General features: G+C 38.8%; 1 long non-coding RNA gene across 1 annotated transcript; it reads right to left on the bottom strand.

Annotated features, from left to right (window-relative positions):
• Positions 1-9,896: 9,896 nt before the first annotated feature.
• On the bottom strand, positions 9,897-15,929 carry LOC140730001 (uncharacterized). The gene is made up of 3 exons (XR_012099471.1): positions 15,816-15,929; positions 13,814-13,995; positions 9,897-13,091 (listed from the first exon to the last, which is right to left on the bottom strand). It is a non-coding gene; the product is annotated as an uncharacterized lncRNA (long non-coding RNA).
• Positions 15,930-16,596: the final 667 nt, after the last annotated feature.

The raw sequence follows: 16,596 nt of genomic DNA, 5'->3' as shown, positions 1-16,596 counted from the left end.
CAATGGCAGTGTAGTGCGTTCTGCTGATGCTGCTCGCAGTGCATCTTTTAGTCTCTGGACACACCTTTCCACCGTCATTTGTTACATTTGTAACAGTGCAAATGTGATATGTCTTATTCCATTCATTTTCTGGAATGATTGAAATTGTTCCACAACAAATTATGGCCCATTGTCACTAACTATGACTTCTAAAACACCAGTCCTTGCAAAGAGGCTTCTCAACACATCAACAGTGTGCGAAGCTGTAGAGGAGGTTATTGGAAATGCTTATGGCCACTTTGTAGCTGTATCCATTACTAACAAGAAAATAGTGCCCATGAATAGTCCAGCAAAATCAACATGAATCTTCTGCCAGGGCAATGCAGGTCATTCCCAGGGATGGAGAGGTGCTGCTATTGGCATCTTCTGGATGCCTTAGCATCCCAAACAGTGCTTGACAAACTGCTCCATCTATCCCAGGGCACCAGATAAAACTTCCATTTTGACCACACCTAGATGACTGCACGTAGCTCCTCCAACACTTTAGCTCTAAGCTTGGATGGTACAACAATTCTCAATCCCCACGTGAGGTAACACCTGTCAAGGACAAGTTCATCCTGGCACTGGTAAAAATAGTGAAACTGGAATTTATGCTGCACATTCCAACCATTTTGGGTGACCGTGTAGACCTGAGACTTGTCTAGTTTCTCTTTGTATCATCTCTGTTGCAATAGGGAAACTTTCAATTTGCCAAGAGGAGTGTCCACTTTTGTTAATTTTTTAGGTATTTCATTTCCAAGGATTTCCATTTTCATTTTCATTTCCATGATTAATCATTCTCTTGAATTGCATCTTGTAATTCTGTCCTGCAAGAAGCAGAGTTTACCTCTGTATTCATCCTGCTGCTGTTAGAGGAGCACCCTTCTGTGAATTGAAAATGACACTAGTGGTTAATTATCAGTAATGAGGGTAACTTCTCTCCCACACAAGTACTAGCTGAAATGTTTTAATCTCCAAACCAGACTCGAGGCCTCTCTGTCAATCTGTGCAGAACTTGATGCAAAGTCTATGGGGCATTCGCTTCCATCACTCATAACATGTGACATGACTACACCTACACCATAACGTGGGGTGTCACAGGCAAGCTTCACTAGACGCTCTGGATCCCGTGTGAGTACAGTGCCTGATGTCACCACTTCTTTTGCATTTTGGAAAATTACCTCACATTGTTCTGTCCATTGCCATTTCATCCCAATCTGTAGTAATGGATTCAAGGTGTGGAGCACAGTATCTGGGTTTGGCTGGAACCTGTTATAGTAATTGGCAGATCCTAAAAAGGATTACAATTGTGATTCATCCTCTGGCCTTGCGTCATCCACCACTACTTGAATTTGCTCAACCCACTTGTGTAATTCTAGTTCATCAATCGTGTGACCACAGTGATGCTTAGTTTAAAGAATTCACACTTGACTGGGAAACGTGTATGCTGCATTTTTTACTTTAGTGAAGTGTGCAAATATGACCTGGTGGCATAAAGATGCATGACATTCATGTACTTTTACATATAACCTGTAATGAATTATGTAAACAATAAAGTATGTTTAATCAAGCACAAATTTACAATATTACTCAAATATGAAATACTAGCACTTAAAAATGGCAGTGGCACTAGTAAGGTTTGGGAAAATATCCTGTGCTGCAAATAACTCTGTACATATAAAAATGTTCTAACATGTCTATCACACTCTAAGCATCACACGTGTGGGTTTCTGTCACACTTTACAAAGCATTTGCAATGTCATTGCTCATGAGGAGTCACAGTTGATTCGCTTTACAAGAAGGGTATTCTGCCATCTGAGGCATTGCGCAGTGCCACAGGCTCACAGTGACTGATTAATTCCATTTTTAAATGCTATACTTGGATTTCTACTGGTGCACTGGAGATGAAATTTCACAAATTCTGTTTCTTATTCTTTGAAACCATAAATACATATATAAATGTATCCAAGCTAAAAACTTCATGCTGCAGTAATTTAGCAAGGTGGTTTTCAAAGGTGGAATGGGCTTCTCCACTGGAATGTGGGGGAGGTGGGGGGGGGGAAGTAAACTAAAGCAGAGCTGAGATTTGTCTTTCAGAACTATTTCAGAAAATACTAGAAATACTTAGTAGATCATGGTGAGACAAACAGGGTTATAGTTCAGTTTGATAGCATGAATTTTGATGAAAAGTTATCAACTCAAAAGGTTAACTCTGTTTCTCTTCCTCACATGACCCCAGACCTATAGAGCATTTTATGCACTTTCTGATTTTATGTGAGTTTCCGGCATCTGCACTATTTTCTTTTCATTTTGGAATTTTTTCTGGTGTTTATGCAAATTCAAAGTACTGTTCTGCTGTATCTGGATCTTTGATACGAGTCCCACGTGCTGACACCATGTATGTCTATACACTGATGGGAGGTGGTGTGGTGACACTGCAATGTAGCTGCCTCAGAGGTTGAAAGAATCATTACCTAACTGGTGAGGGGCAAAGCTACAGGTAAGAAATTAATTGTATTCCAGTGAAGAAACTGTATGGCTCTTTGGAAAGACCTAAGGAAATTCCAGTAAGCAGAGCCAGTCACTATGAGGAGTTATTCACTTCAGACTAAAACTGAAAGGGAACGTTTGGTTTAAAGTAGTCCAAATTGACTAATAAGCCACATATTAATTCTTCATTTATTCTTCAAGATCTGGGCATCACTAGCAAGGCCAGCATTTATTTTCTGTCACTAACACCCCATGATATCTGAAGATGAGCACTCTCGGGAGAAAGCATTCTCACTGTGCTGTTGAATGACGAATTGCCTGCCCTACTTTACTAAATCAGAAAAAATATGTGACGAGGAGGGCTGACCTGCAGGTGTGAAAGTTCAAGAGGTGAAATGTCACAAGGTTGAAAATATAGACAACAATAGGCTGCTGAAGTGTAGAAAGATGTCTTGCTTTTGTCTTAAAGCTAGAGATTCCAATCACGACAGGCCATTGTTGATATTGGGAAAACAGAAAGTTCCTACTACCGTCATTTTCCATGAACTTTGACAGAAGAATATTACTCAAAACATTGGATGCTAGCTTTGGAACAAGAATGTGTATTAATATTACATTTGACATGAAAACAGACTCATATTTTCAGTATAGTTTGGTAAAGGGTCACAAGCTCAAAATAATAACTGTTTCTCTTTACACAGATGCTGTCAGCTATTTCCAGCATTTTCTGTTTTTATTTCTCCTCTCCTGTTGCTTGTAGTGTGAATTACCTCTCAGTAGGCCACACACTATTTCTAATATTTTCCTAACAGTGTTGAAGACAGTCATTCCAGGTAAGTCAAGACTTCACCTACAGATCTGCTAGGGTCACCTATTGCGTCCAGTGCTCCCGATGTGACCTCCTGTACCTTACTGAGACCCATCATAAATTGGGGGAACAGCTTCATCAAGCACCTGCTCTCCATTCACCAAAAGCAGAGCTTCCCAGTGGGTAAATATTTTAATTCACAATCCCATTGCAACATGTTAGTCCATGGCCTCGTTGTGCCAAGAAGAGGCCATCTCCCAGGGTGGAGGAGAAACACTTTATATTTCATCTCAGTGGCCTTGATTTCATCTTCTAGTAAAACAAAATCCCTCCCCCTCCCCTCCTCTTCTATTTCCCACTCTGGCCTCTTACTTCTTCTGATCTGCCTATCACCTCCCTCTGGGTCCCCTCCTCCTTCCCTTTCTTCTATGGGCTACTCTCCTCGCCTATTAGATTCCTTGATCTCCAGCTCTTTACCTTTCAAGCTGTCCTCCTTCCTATCCACTCACCTATTTATTCTGGCCTCCTCCCACTTCCTTTTCAGTCCTGAAGAAGGGTCTCAGCCTGAAACATTGACTGTTTATTCCTTTCCATAGATGCTGCCTAACCTGCTGAGTTCCTCCAGCATTTTGTGCGTGTTTCATTGGATTTCCAGCACCTGCAGACTTACAGTGTTGATGAAGGTTTGTTAGACCTTTTTAGTCTATGACATCTCTCAGGGTCCATCCATCAATCCTATCCTCACTTATTTCCTCAAACATTTTCTCTCCAAAATGTTCAGCTCCCTTCTGATCTTCCTACCACCCATCCACCAGTTGGTCTTTGGTCGTGGGAGGAAACAGGAATCCCTGGGGAACACAGTTATCATTGTGAATCGGTGCTGTAATGCCTTGGAGGTCAATATATCTTTCTCAATTATAGTGAACACCATGTCGTCTTGACCCAAAGTATTATGAACTTTACAAGCATGGAAGTAGACAAAAGTGCATTTGAGAGTCAGAGCAGTTGCTGAGTTCACAGATTCCTGCTCATTCTATTCCAGCAATGTTCCTGTGACACATCAGCTTTCTGCGTCGGTGTACCATTATCACATGGCATGGAAAATGGAGGACAGCAACCAATAAATTTTGTGTTGTGATCTCCTTCAAGAGAAAAGCAATAATGTTCACAATTAGATTAAGAACATTCACTAGTATGCATACATTTCATTGTACTTGTGTGACCAAACGTAGCCATCTTACAGACGGAAGCATTAACCCTATCTGTACATGATAACAGTCTGGAATGCAAGAGAAGATGTACAATCAGAAGGTGGCTGCACTGAAGTGCTCTTGTCACAGTCCATGTGGAAAGTCAACACTGAGTGAAATTGCATTCCAATCACACAACAATTTTCGGACACCTGATGACCCTACCTGACTGAACACAGCGGACACATGCAAATGTGAGGATGATACTTTCTCACTATATTATTATTACACTGCATACGAGAGTAAAATCAAGCATATCAGAATGTATATCTGTCACACATTGTTTCCATGTACAAGCTCTTTAATAGATTTCTCAGTTAAATCCACTAAAGTTTGGAGTAGCAAAACTAAAAGTGTTGCATGTCTGAGCCAAGCAAAACAAAAGGAATAACATGATGCTAGAGTTCCTGAACAGTATTTTTAAGGTGATAAATATTTGCCAGAACAAGAATTTTCCTTTTCTTTGAGTGAAACATATTGTGAAGGGGAATCCTCAAGAAAATATTACTATGGATGGTACTATCAATGGGCGTTATTCCAGCACAAACTTTTTTGTGCCAATAGCGGCAAGTGCAAAGAGATTGGACTTGTAAATGCCAGTATGTTGGTTTTATAGTTCTGGTGTTATTTAAAGTTTGTTTAGATAGATATGAAGGGTAGCTTGTGGATGTTACTTTGCAGGAATGTGTTGTTGTAATTGGATTAAGTGTTCTCTGGAGGTAGAATAGTGTATTCCATATGGGGAATACTGAATGTACTTTTTAAACTCACTTTGTGAATACATTAAGCACTGTCATTTTGATAGTGATTACCAAAAAAAACTTTCTCAGATTCACTACTATTATTTTAACTTCCTTCACCATGGAAGTTTACTCTGAAGTAATATCAACATGGACCTAAATGAAGGCTAGGTAAAAAAACCCAGCTACAACGTTTTCAAATCAGAGCTTTTCAACACTGAATAGAAGAAGGACAAATTTGTCCATTCCATTTTCCTTTTGATCTGGATATTGCTTGAGCACAAGAACATAAGAAATCAGTCCCATTGCATTTACCCCAGCATTTCTTAATATCATGGCTGATCTTTCACCTCTTGCCACTTTCCTGCAGTAGTCCTATTTTGTAAACTATGAAGTCTTACAGCATTTTATGCAAAATAGTTTAGCTGTTTTAAGCGCCGAGCCAGATAAAAAAAAAATATTAAGGCACCGAGGCCAAGTGTAGAGGATGAACTGGTGTTCAGCTCACTTTTTCATATCAGCCGAGATCTCCCATGTGAGCGCATCCTATCTGCCTGGTTTGGACCAGACTCCCTCTCATCTCACTGCTACCATTGGGCGGGAGATGCAGGAGTCTGGAGTCCATGTTGCTAGGTTCGGGAGAAGCTGTTACCCTGCAGGTGTCAGGGTCCTGGACTGGTTTCACAGACGCCACAGCTGTGGCCTGCAGCCATCGTGCTCTTGGACCAGCTTTGCACGCCTCAGCACTGAACTGGCTCCATAGCTGAGGACTCACTGTCGGGGACTATGAGATTCATATGCTGTGTGTTATTTGTTCACTTCTTGTTACTTGCACTATTTATTCTTTTTCTCACACATTAGACGCTTGTCTCTCTTCCTTGTGTGGGCTTTACATGGATTATATTGTGTCTCTTTGTCTTGTGGCTGCCAGCAAGAAGATGAATCTCAAGGATGTATGTAGTATACATACTCTGATAATAAATATATTTTAAACTCTGAACTTTAATTGCTGTCACTTTGTCACACTGCCCTTCTTAAATAATCCACTGTGCACTTTGTGATATGGTCAGGATTAAATGCAACTGTTTGTTTGTACAGCATGTATCTATAATTGATGGCTATTAGATAAATTAGAAGCTTTAATATAAACAATGATAGGAAATCAAACAATGAAAAAGTTGGGCTGAATCTTGTTAAGTGCTAGCAGTTCCAGACAGATCTGTTGGGTTCTACCCAATAAATCTAGAACTTCTGCACACAAGTGAGTTGAAATTGCTAATTTCAAAATTCAGTTGGTATATCTGTCTGCACACCCAAAAATGGAGGCCAGTACTGAAGCCAAAATTTGCTGAGATTCCCTGCACAAATGCTAGGGAAATTACTTATGAATCAAGGATCCACAAGCCCACTCATTTCAATGGAGGTTTTGCAGTTGTGAAAGAAAATAAAATAAGTTAACTTATTTGTATTTGCAAAAATATACTTAAAGTAGTAACTTCAGGTGATTAATTATTTAAAGTACTTAATACATTTGGAAACATAATTTCTAATAGGGTTTTGAATGAAATCCTCCAGAAATCGACCCTGTTGATGCAGGCAGAGCCTGACTGGAAGCCCAACAGTAGGCAAAACAGAACTGAGAGAGAGAAAAAACATTTTATGGGAAGGTCTCAGATTGTCAGGGTGTGACTACTGACATTCCACAGGGATTAGTGTTGGGGTCTTGACATTAATTATATTTATGAGTGAAATTGATGGTGGGATAGAAAGCCACTTACCTAAGTTTGCTAATCACACCAGATAGATGTTTTTTTTTATGAGAATGTAAGTGGAACTATAAGCTATTAAAATCTCTTTGAAATGTAAAGCAAATGGTCAAAACTGTGACAAATGGTTTTTATTCTGGACAGATGTGAGGTTTCCCTGCTTTGAAGATAAAATAGTTAATGCCTTCAAAATGGTGAAATGCTAGAAGTCATGAAACTCCACTGAAATGAGCCATAGAATATCATGGGGGGGAGTTATCTGAGAAATGAAGACTGAAGAATGTAATGTGTTTACAAGGCTCAAATGTTTAGGGATCTGCTGCAGCTATGCATAGTTTCAGTTAGACTGTAGGTGTTCAATATGAATGAAGTCTTTCTAATTCATGTGTGCTGTGCCTTTTAATTTTCTTCAAAATGGGGCTCACACTGCTGGACTGCTGAAGTTTGCCATGATCTTGATTTACATCCGGGCATACCTTAATGCTACAATTTTAGCAACCAGCAACCATTGTATCTGCACTAATTAGCTCAATGTCAAAATGCTGCCACAGTTATAACAAATCCTCTTTAGGAAATATTTCTTTTTATCCACCCAAGATGCTGTTTATCTTGATCCCAAATTGTGCAGATTTTGATTTTCTGCTGCTTTTTCCATTGCCAGGGCAACATCAAACCCCCACATGAAATTCAAAGGCAACACGAGTGAATCTGCAGATGCTGGAAATAAATAAAAAACACAAAATGCTGGCAGAACTCAGCAGGCCGGTGTAGCACTTCTTCCGTTTGCTACACCTGCCCCCACACTTCTTCCCTCACCACCATCCCAGGCCCCAGACAGTCCTTTCAGGTGAGGCACCACTTCACCTGCGAGTCAACTGGGGTGATATACTGTATCTGGTGCTCCTGATGTGGCCATTTATACATTGGGGAGACCCGCCGCAGACTGGGAGACCGTTTCGCCGAACACCGGCGCTCAGTCCTCCAGCAGTGGCGGGATCTCCCTGTGGCCACACACTTCAATTCCACAGACCACTCCCAATCCGACATGTCTGTCCATGGCTTCCTCTACCGTCAAGATGAGGCCACATGCAGGTTGATGGAGCAATACCTTATCTTCCGCCTAGGTAGCCTCCTACCTGCCGGCATGAACTTTCAACTCACAGACCTCCATTGATACCCTTGGCCACCCCCCCCCCCCATCCCATCCCATCCCATCCCTATCTATAATTTTAGTCTGGTTCTCTTTCTCTCTCTTTTCCCCCCCTCACTATAACCTACCTTTCTTTCTCTTTATTTCCCATAATTCTCCACCTTCCCCCTAGCCCATTTCCCTTCAGCCTATCACTTCCCAGCTCTCTACTTTATCCCTCCCCCCACTTCTTATCCCCCCTCGACCATCCCATGTTACTTCACTCCTGATGAAGGGTTTCGGCCCGAAACATCGTCACTACCTCCTCCCATAGATGCTGTCTGGCCTGCTGAGTTCTGCCAGCATTTTGTGTTTTTATTTTACCCACATGAAATTGTTTCTTCTCTTAGAATGTCTTTTGTTTGAGGACACAGCAGATTCTACAAAGTATGTGATTTCACAGCCCCTCTTCCAAGCTTGCTCATTCTTGAAAATTTCAGTGAATTGCCCTGAATTTGCAATAAAATCTCAATTTGCATTGTTGAACGATAGCATGGAGGAAGGCGGAGGCATCTGTATTGTTCAGCTAGTTTAAACATGATGCAGCTCTGTTTGGTGGAAGCTAACCAGCTTTTTAACAGCTCATGCATCTTAGCAGCTGTAGATGAGAGCAACATGGACCTCTTTTTCACGTCTGAAACCTCATTTACGGCAACAGTATTCCATCTTTTCTACTTAGGCAACCTGTAATTCAACTGAATTTTAGAAATAATCTGAAGTGTCAATGTATTCTTCTTAACAACAATGCAATGACAAAAGCTCTGCTGTTCCGGAGAATGAAACTGAAATCTCAGGAAAGGTAACTAATTGTTACTCTTGAAAATATCCTGGTGAAACACATGGGGCTTTGTTTTAGAAGTTATCTTTATTTTATGTCTTTTATTCTACAGTTATGAATCACAGTACTCAGAGCCCTATATCTGTAACATATTACAATGTATCAAAGAATGTATCCAAGTAACATGAAGAAAATTTCCTTGATGTTGCATTGAGATTCTGCTCTCCACAGTTAAAATAACAGAATTCAATTCAGAGGAGATTGTAATCAAACTCTGCAGGCCCCAAAACCTTAAACACTTTGGTTCTCATGGGATGAGGTTCATACTGATTAAGTCACTGAGCTTGTGGCCAAAGGCCTGAGCCAATTATCCAGAGAATGAGCTTTAATTCCATCAAAGGAAATGGGGAAATTAAAGTAAAATTGATGAATAAATCTGGAATAAAACAGTAATAAAGTAATAATGACCATGTACATGCCACATTCTTATAAAGCCCCACCTACACCACCAACATTCTTGCAGGAATGAAATGTGTCAGTCTAGTTTAGCTTATGTGTGACCCTTGACTCGTAGCAGTTTGGCCGTCCCTTCATTTCCTTCTGAAGAGCTCCAATAAAATTATTCAATTAAGAGTCAGTTAATGCAGGCAAGCCAGTGATGCTCATATCCTGTGCAAGAATGAACTATCTAGATACAATAAAAATAGTTAAGTGCAAGAAAAAGCATTGCCTCCTTTCCAGAATATGAAATGCTAAATACATAGAGTAAAAATAGGCCTTTTGGCCCATCTAGTCCATGTCAACCTAGTCTTCTGCCTAGACTCATCTAACTGAACCCAGACTATAGTTTCCATATGTCTCTCTATCTAAACTTCTCTTGAATATTACAATTGAACCTGTACCTATCACTTCCACTGGCAACTCATTCCTAACTTACACCACCCTCTGAATGATGAAGCTCCCCCTCAGATTCCCTTTAAATATTTCACCTTCTGTCCTAAACATATGGCCTCTAGTTCCAGTCTCACCAAACTTGATGATGAATTAAAAATTAAAATTCTTAAAGCATAACAAGGTTTGAATTAATTCCTGTCAAATTTTGAATGTAAGTCAATATATATTCTTCTTCATGCATACTGCAATCAAAATATACAGTAGAACAGATCTCAAAATAGACAAGTTGAGTAAAAATCGTGGAATCAGTTAAAAAACTGAAAGAGACATAAGGTTGTATGGCATGAATGTACTCAGGTGAAGCAAATGATCTTCCACATCTGAAAGTATCATGTGTTCAATAGAGGCAAGTTTTACCCTGTTGACTTATCAAAGGGCTAAACTTATAAAAGCAGCCTCCCTAATCTTCCTGTTTGAATTTCCACAGATGATGAAGTCCAAACAGACAAGACAAAATGTTTGAAATAGTAATTACATGCTGTCACTTAAATAATACCAAAGACCAAAAATAACTAATAATGAATATATTTCCCAGCACAAAGTAACTTTGTAATAGCAGCAAACTTTAATCTTTTGAGCATGATGGACGAGGAGTCACCTGAGCTGAAATGGATACATTTTAAAATATCAAATATGAAGCCAAACTTCAGATTCTGACCTTTCAAAATGGTAGAAAAACCATGATGGCTGCTTTCATGCAAACAAAGCTATGTTTAAAAAATCTTTCCACCACAAATAAAGAGGCAGAAAACTATAGGTAAAAGTTGATTTTAACCATCAAGTAATAACATGATAAAACAACATTTAATTAAAGATGAAATAAAATCTGATAATTAGAAATTGAAATGACAGGAACACACTAACTTTTTCATACATTTATGAAATGCATGTTTCATTTATGAGTTAACATTCATTAATAAAGTTAACATTTTACTCGATTTATTACTATGATAGTGTTCACTTTAACATCTCATTGAATCAACAAAGAAATGATCCCTTTTAGCTGAAGGATTATTGTTTCAGTACATTAGTGTAAAAAGCACTTGTGTCACATTTGTATTTAAATAAAGAACATGAAAATAATGGGCAGGAAAATGAAAAGCTTGGTTGTACCTTTGTGTGCCTGAAATAAAATGCTTAGTCATTACTACCCACTAGCAGCTTTGTAGTCTCTTGGGATGGGCAATAAAACACAAACTAGTTATGGGAAATGACCTGGAAAATTCCTCTCTGACTCCTCTAAGAAATCAAAACATATCCAGGACAACACAGTGACCAGCCTTATACCACCCTGCTTTTGTGGAAAATATTTCTACCCCATTCAAGAACTATTCCAGCTCACCTACCAAGAGTTTATAGGACCAGTTCTCATTCAGAAACTGGCAGCTTGTTTATTTAATCTTATTAGCAAAAATAGTTTAAACTGTGAAATGTTATTTTCTGAACTTTTCTTGTACCATGCAAGGAGATTAAGAGTTGTGGTAGAAATTTGCCTGAGGCAAAAAACAGTTACTAGTGAATGGCAGTTTATTTTACATTCTGCCCTTTTTGTGGAGTGTAATTTTCTTGTTTATTTTGACAAATGGTAAAATTCAGACAATATTCACTATGTGTAAATGGAGAAGCACCAAACAGTTAACTGGTGGTGTGTGCATCCCATTTCAAAACCTGCAGGTGCAAATAATCTAAAATAAAAATAAAATGTGAAAATGCTGGGTATACTACCATCTTTTAATTTGCACCAGGAATGATGTGAGGAGACACAAACATCCTCCTTGTTCTTCATTTCTGTCCTTCCCCTCTGCAACTTCATATACATTTGGTTTTTTTTTACTGTTCCTGATCTGATAAAGTCACTTAACTTGAAATGTTATTTCTCTCTGACTCTCTATAGACGGTCATTTTCTTCCCAAGGAAATGCAGTCAGTTCTTAATCTATGGCAACAGTTTTCCATTGATCCCACAAAATTCTGCCTTGTACTGCAATGAATTGTAAGATGCATTTTCAGGGTGTTCCACAACTGTCTACCAGGACAGTCTCATATTTTAATATCTCCAAAGAAAAATGGAGAAAATTAGCAAGTAATTGCCTTCCTTTCCTGAACCCATATGAAGAGTCTCTGTTCTTTCTTCAACTAATTAGATATTGATAAAGACAATTCCTGATACCTTAAGTATTGTTTACCAAAAATTGATGTTAAAATGTGGTATATAACTGACAGGACCTGCTTTGAAAGACTTTATGAAAATGCAATAATGATTTACATTGTACCATTTTCTCAAGTTGTCCAAAAATGTACAGCAACAAAACAATCAAATACTACATCACACAATGAATTATTAGATAGAGCACAATAAGATTTCAGAACTTAGTGTTCTAACAAAATAGTGGCCATGGATGGCAACTTTACAATTATAAGTAATATTGACTATATACTCAGCTGCACACCTACTTCTTTCATGCACGTGTTTCCTGAGACAGATTAAACTATTGGCATATTGAATTTTGTTTCTTTGTACAATGGTCAATAAGTACCTGACAAAGATTATAAAAAGGATTTGTTCTTCTCACCTTGAATTCAGATTTTTCTCTACTCTCACAATAGCCTTCTCCATCCCGAACTGCACTATTAAAAAAAAATTACTGTGCTGTTTTGTCTGAAAATGTGTAACCACACCCTGAAATTTTGGTATTTCTTAGAAGGAAAGATGCTGACCACTTTGTTTTCATGATTTCACACCAGTAACTTCTTCTGCCATTGTGATGGATATTCACTTTCCAAGGCCGGAGAGGCTTATTACTAACCTCAGTTTTCCAGCACAGCAGCATGACCTTTCCAAAGGGTCCAAATTGTTTGCGACAAACTTAAAGTTCTAACCAATATTCTTTGTTTAGCTTCTTGTTGTAAACAAGAACCAGTCTTTAGTTCTTAATGCAAATTACCAGCAATAATCAGTCTGACGTTAAAAAAACAGCTTTGCAAGCAAACGCACTGGCCAGAGTCAGCACTCACAGTATACGTTTTTGGTGTCTGAGATCTCTATCCTCAGAAGCTTTTAGACCATCTGTGTGAATTACTTTGTCCCAGCAAAAATATCTGAAAAACATCACATGCAAATAATGTCAATTAGTAGCAAAATTGTAGAATTAATAAAAGTCATTGGGGATTGTTAGGAGTAACAAGGAGAATGGCAGAAAAATGGGGTGACAGAAAGACCTAGAATTCATCCCTCAGCTTGCAGTTTCTGCATGAATGACTTATTCATCTGCAACTTGTTGGTATGATCTTTTAGTTGCAAGAATTGTACATGCATTTGGAAATCCTTTGTAGTTTATAAATCAAAGGTTTCAAAGGTACATTTAATGCCAGAAAAGTGTATACAATGTACATCCTGAAATGCTTTTTCTTCACAGCCATTCAAAAAAACAGCAGAGTGCCCCAAAGAATAAATGACAGTTAAATGTTAGAGCCCCAAAGTCCCCCCAGCTCCCCTCCTTCCCTCTCCCTACTGGCAAAAAAAGCATCAGCACCCACCACTGAGCACTCAAGCGTGAGCAAAGCAATAGCAAAGACACAGACTTGCAGTTACCCCAAAGACTTTGCATTTCTTCTGGCATACTACAGGCTCGCTCTCTCCCTAATAATCTCTCCGTTTTCACAGTGAGTGGAGAGACATAGCAAACAACTTGCTGGCTTACGATGTTAAAAGTCCATTATGTCACTCATTTTTAAGAGCTCCATGCCCAAAGATCTGGGCACACAGCCGTAGATATTCCTGCTGCTCCAATGACACACAGGTCTTCTGCCATGACACCAACCTTCGATCTGCCTGTCTCCAGAGCCCTGAGATCCTAGACCTCCAAAGCTGAGCCGGACTCTTAGGCCGAGCCCTTAGCGTGCCAAACAACAGTGGTCAGTTATGAAACCCCGAGAGTGGGTCCCATTCCCACAAAGAACTGTAGTCAGTGTGTAACTCCAGGTGAGGGTCTTTAAAAGAACCCTGAAAGGGAAAAATAAAGACATTAAAAATGGAAATAGAACTGTTTCCGAAGATGCAAGCAAAGGAGTTGCTGTTTAGTGCCATCGTCACTCTGCTCCACCTCACTTCTTCTAAATCTTTTGTAATTTGGAAATATTTGGTAAATTAGAAATGCTCTGTGTTGTAAATGTGTGCTTAGTGCTATTTGTCTACATTTAAGCATGTGTCATGAAAAAATAAACTGCGTTTAAACTACTTTTTAGTTGAAAGTGTCTCCTTGGTAGGGAGGGGGATCCTACCAGTCAAACAGTGGGCATTTGGAGCGAGACCTCATGGTAGAGACTAATCAGGAGAGTAATGTACGCTTTGAAAAGCAGTTGGATACATTATAACCTCCCCAACAGTGTGGGTACTCATTACCTCCTATTTCGAACAGGGTTTAAAATCTGCTTTTGGGTTTAGGGCTTTACAGACAGTAAACCCAATACCACCACATCACCCACATGCAGAATTAGTGTCCCAGTGTCCTATGCAATGGTAGCATAGCAGTTAACAGAGCACTTCACAGTGACAGTGATTGGAGATTGGGGTTCAATTCTGGCCGTTGTCTGTAAGGAGTTTGCATTGTACGTTAGTTGTGAGCATACTATGTTGGTGCCAGAAGCACTTCCACACTTGTGAGCTGCCCCCAGCACAACCTCAGACTATGTTAGCCATTGACGCAAAGAACACATTTCACAATGCTTCAACGTACATATGACAAATAAAGCTAATCTTTAATCTAGCACAAGAACCACCTAACCTAAAAACAAGTACACTTAATGATGATGATGGTGAATTAGTTGGCTGTTAAGCAGTCAAACCAATTTTACTATCTATGGAAAATAAATTTTGTGTAACAGGTGGTCAGCATGCTAACATCTAATTTACATGCTTAATAGAGTTATACTCCTTCCGCTCCTCATATTTTTGAAATCATTTTTAGTCTCAGCCTGTGGAAATAAGTATAGCTTGGTGGCTAGCGACGTTACCCCATTGCCTTATGGAGCACCAGGAATACATCAGTAACCTGGGTCGATAACTGTTGACTGTAAGAATTGTTGTCTGTATTCACGCTTTGATGCATGCCATTCACTAATGAACAGATAAATGTGCAGAGGTGATATTCTCTACATGCAACTTAACAAAAGCATCTATTCAAAAATAATTTTAAGTAAAAATGGAAACACTTAGGTCAAGTAGTATCTGTGAACAAAAAAACAGTTGACATTTTAACATTCTCTTTCCACAAGGTCTGCCTAACCTCAGTCTTTTCAACATTTTTTCTATTATATGTGGTATTTTTATTTATTTCCAATAATGCTAAATAACTTATTCTGCATTGAGGGATGTGAAAAGGACACATCTTGGGAATATCTTCTGACCCGTGATAAACCAAACAGGTTGATCGCTGCATTAGCTGGTAAAATATTTTGATCATTAATATATTGTATTGTATTGCTCTGATAGACACATTGGTACAGCTGCATTTAAAAGTAAGACTCAAAGCTGTATCAGCTACTTGCCTGAAAACACAACAGCTTAATTTATGTATCCGTAAATAAACTGTGGAGCAATAGATATTAAATAATGAAGTCAAGGGTTTTTTTTTGTGTCAGAGGAACACAGCCAGCTTTGTTACATTCCATTACTGTGAAAATGTGTTTGAAAAACTGAAGTGGATCAACCAACTGCAAACTCAACAAATTTGTCCATGAAACATAAATACTGGCCAAGAGAAACTGTTTATGCAAAGAGTCAGTGCATGCAAAAGCAAAAAGAAATCTTTTTTAATTTCCTACCAGTATCCACTGGGTGTAATTCATACTCTTTGTTCCCCTGGCTGCTGGTTATATTCCTGGAAAAGAAGAATGTAAACATGGCTCGCTGGCACTAACTGAAAGAAGGGAAAACAGTATTGCACAGTTGGTAGAAGGAATTGGGGTGTGAGGGACAGAGTGTTGATCAGTGAATGGTTGGCAGCAAAGGATAAAGAGGGGAGGAGGAGGAGGAATATATTTACAGCTTAATTTTGCATGGTATCTCATTAGAGAAAAGCAGACTCCTTCTTTTCCGAAGTGAAAGTAGTCCTTAACAATTTAAAAAAAAAACATTTGTGAACTGCAGATGCACACAACAATGGAATTTTCTTGCAATCTTTTAATTGGAGAGTCATTTCTGAATTTTGACATGTTTCTTTAATCTCTTATTGAAACGGATTTTCATAATATTTATAAGATCTTGATGAATATGTCCGAGTAAATATAATGGCATATATTCAGAGAATGTATTCATTTTCCTATTATTTACGTAATGGAAGTTGGAAAAGTTGAGCTCTGAGAATAAACTCGGTTTGATGAAGAGTGTGTGAAAATAAATAGGAACATGAAAAAAGAGGACGTAAGTGAGAAAGAATTGAAAGATATGAAGCGTGTTGGGAATATAGCCAATATAGGGAGATAATGGAAAAGAGAAAAAGGAACAAAAATAATTGTGTGGCATTATACATGAGATGTGCAAAAAGATATGAGAAATACTGAAAAGCAAAGATATGTAAGCACAGAGACGTTGATTGTAGGAATT

Source organism: Hemitrygon akajei, chromosome 7, assembly GCF_048418815.1.
Source record: "Hemitrygon akajei chromosome 7, sHemAka1.3, whole genome shotgun sequence".
Classification (NCBI taxonomy): domain Eukaryota; kingdom Metazoa; phylum Chordata; class Chondrichthyes; order Myliobatiformes; family Dasyatidae; genus Hemitrygon; species Hemitrygon akajei.
This window is presented reverse-complemented; position numbering and strand designations above follow the sequence as displayed.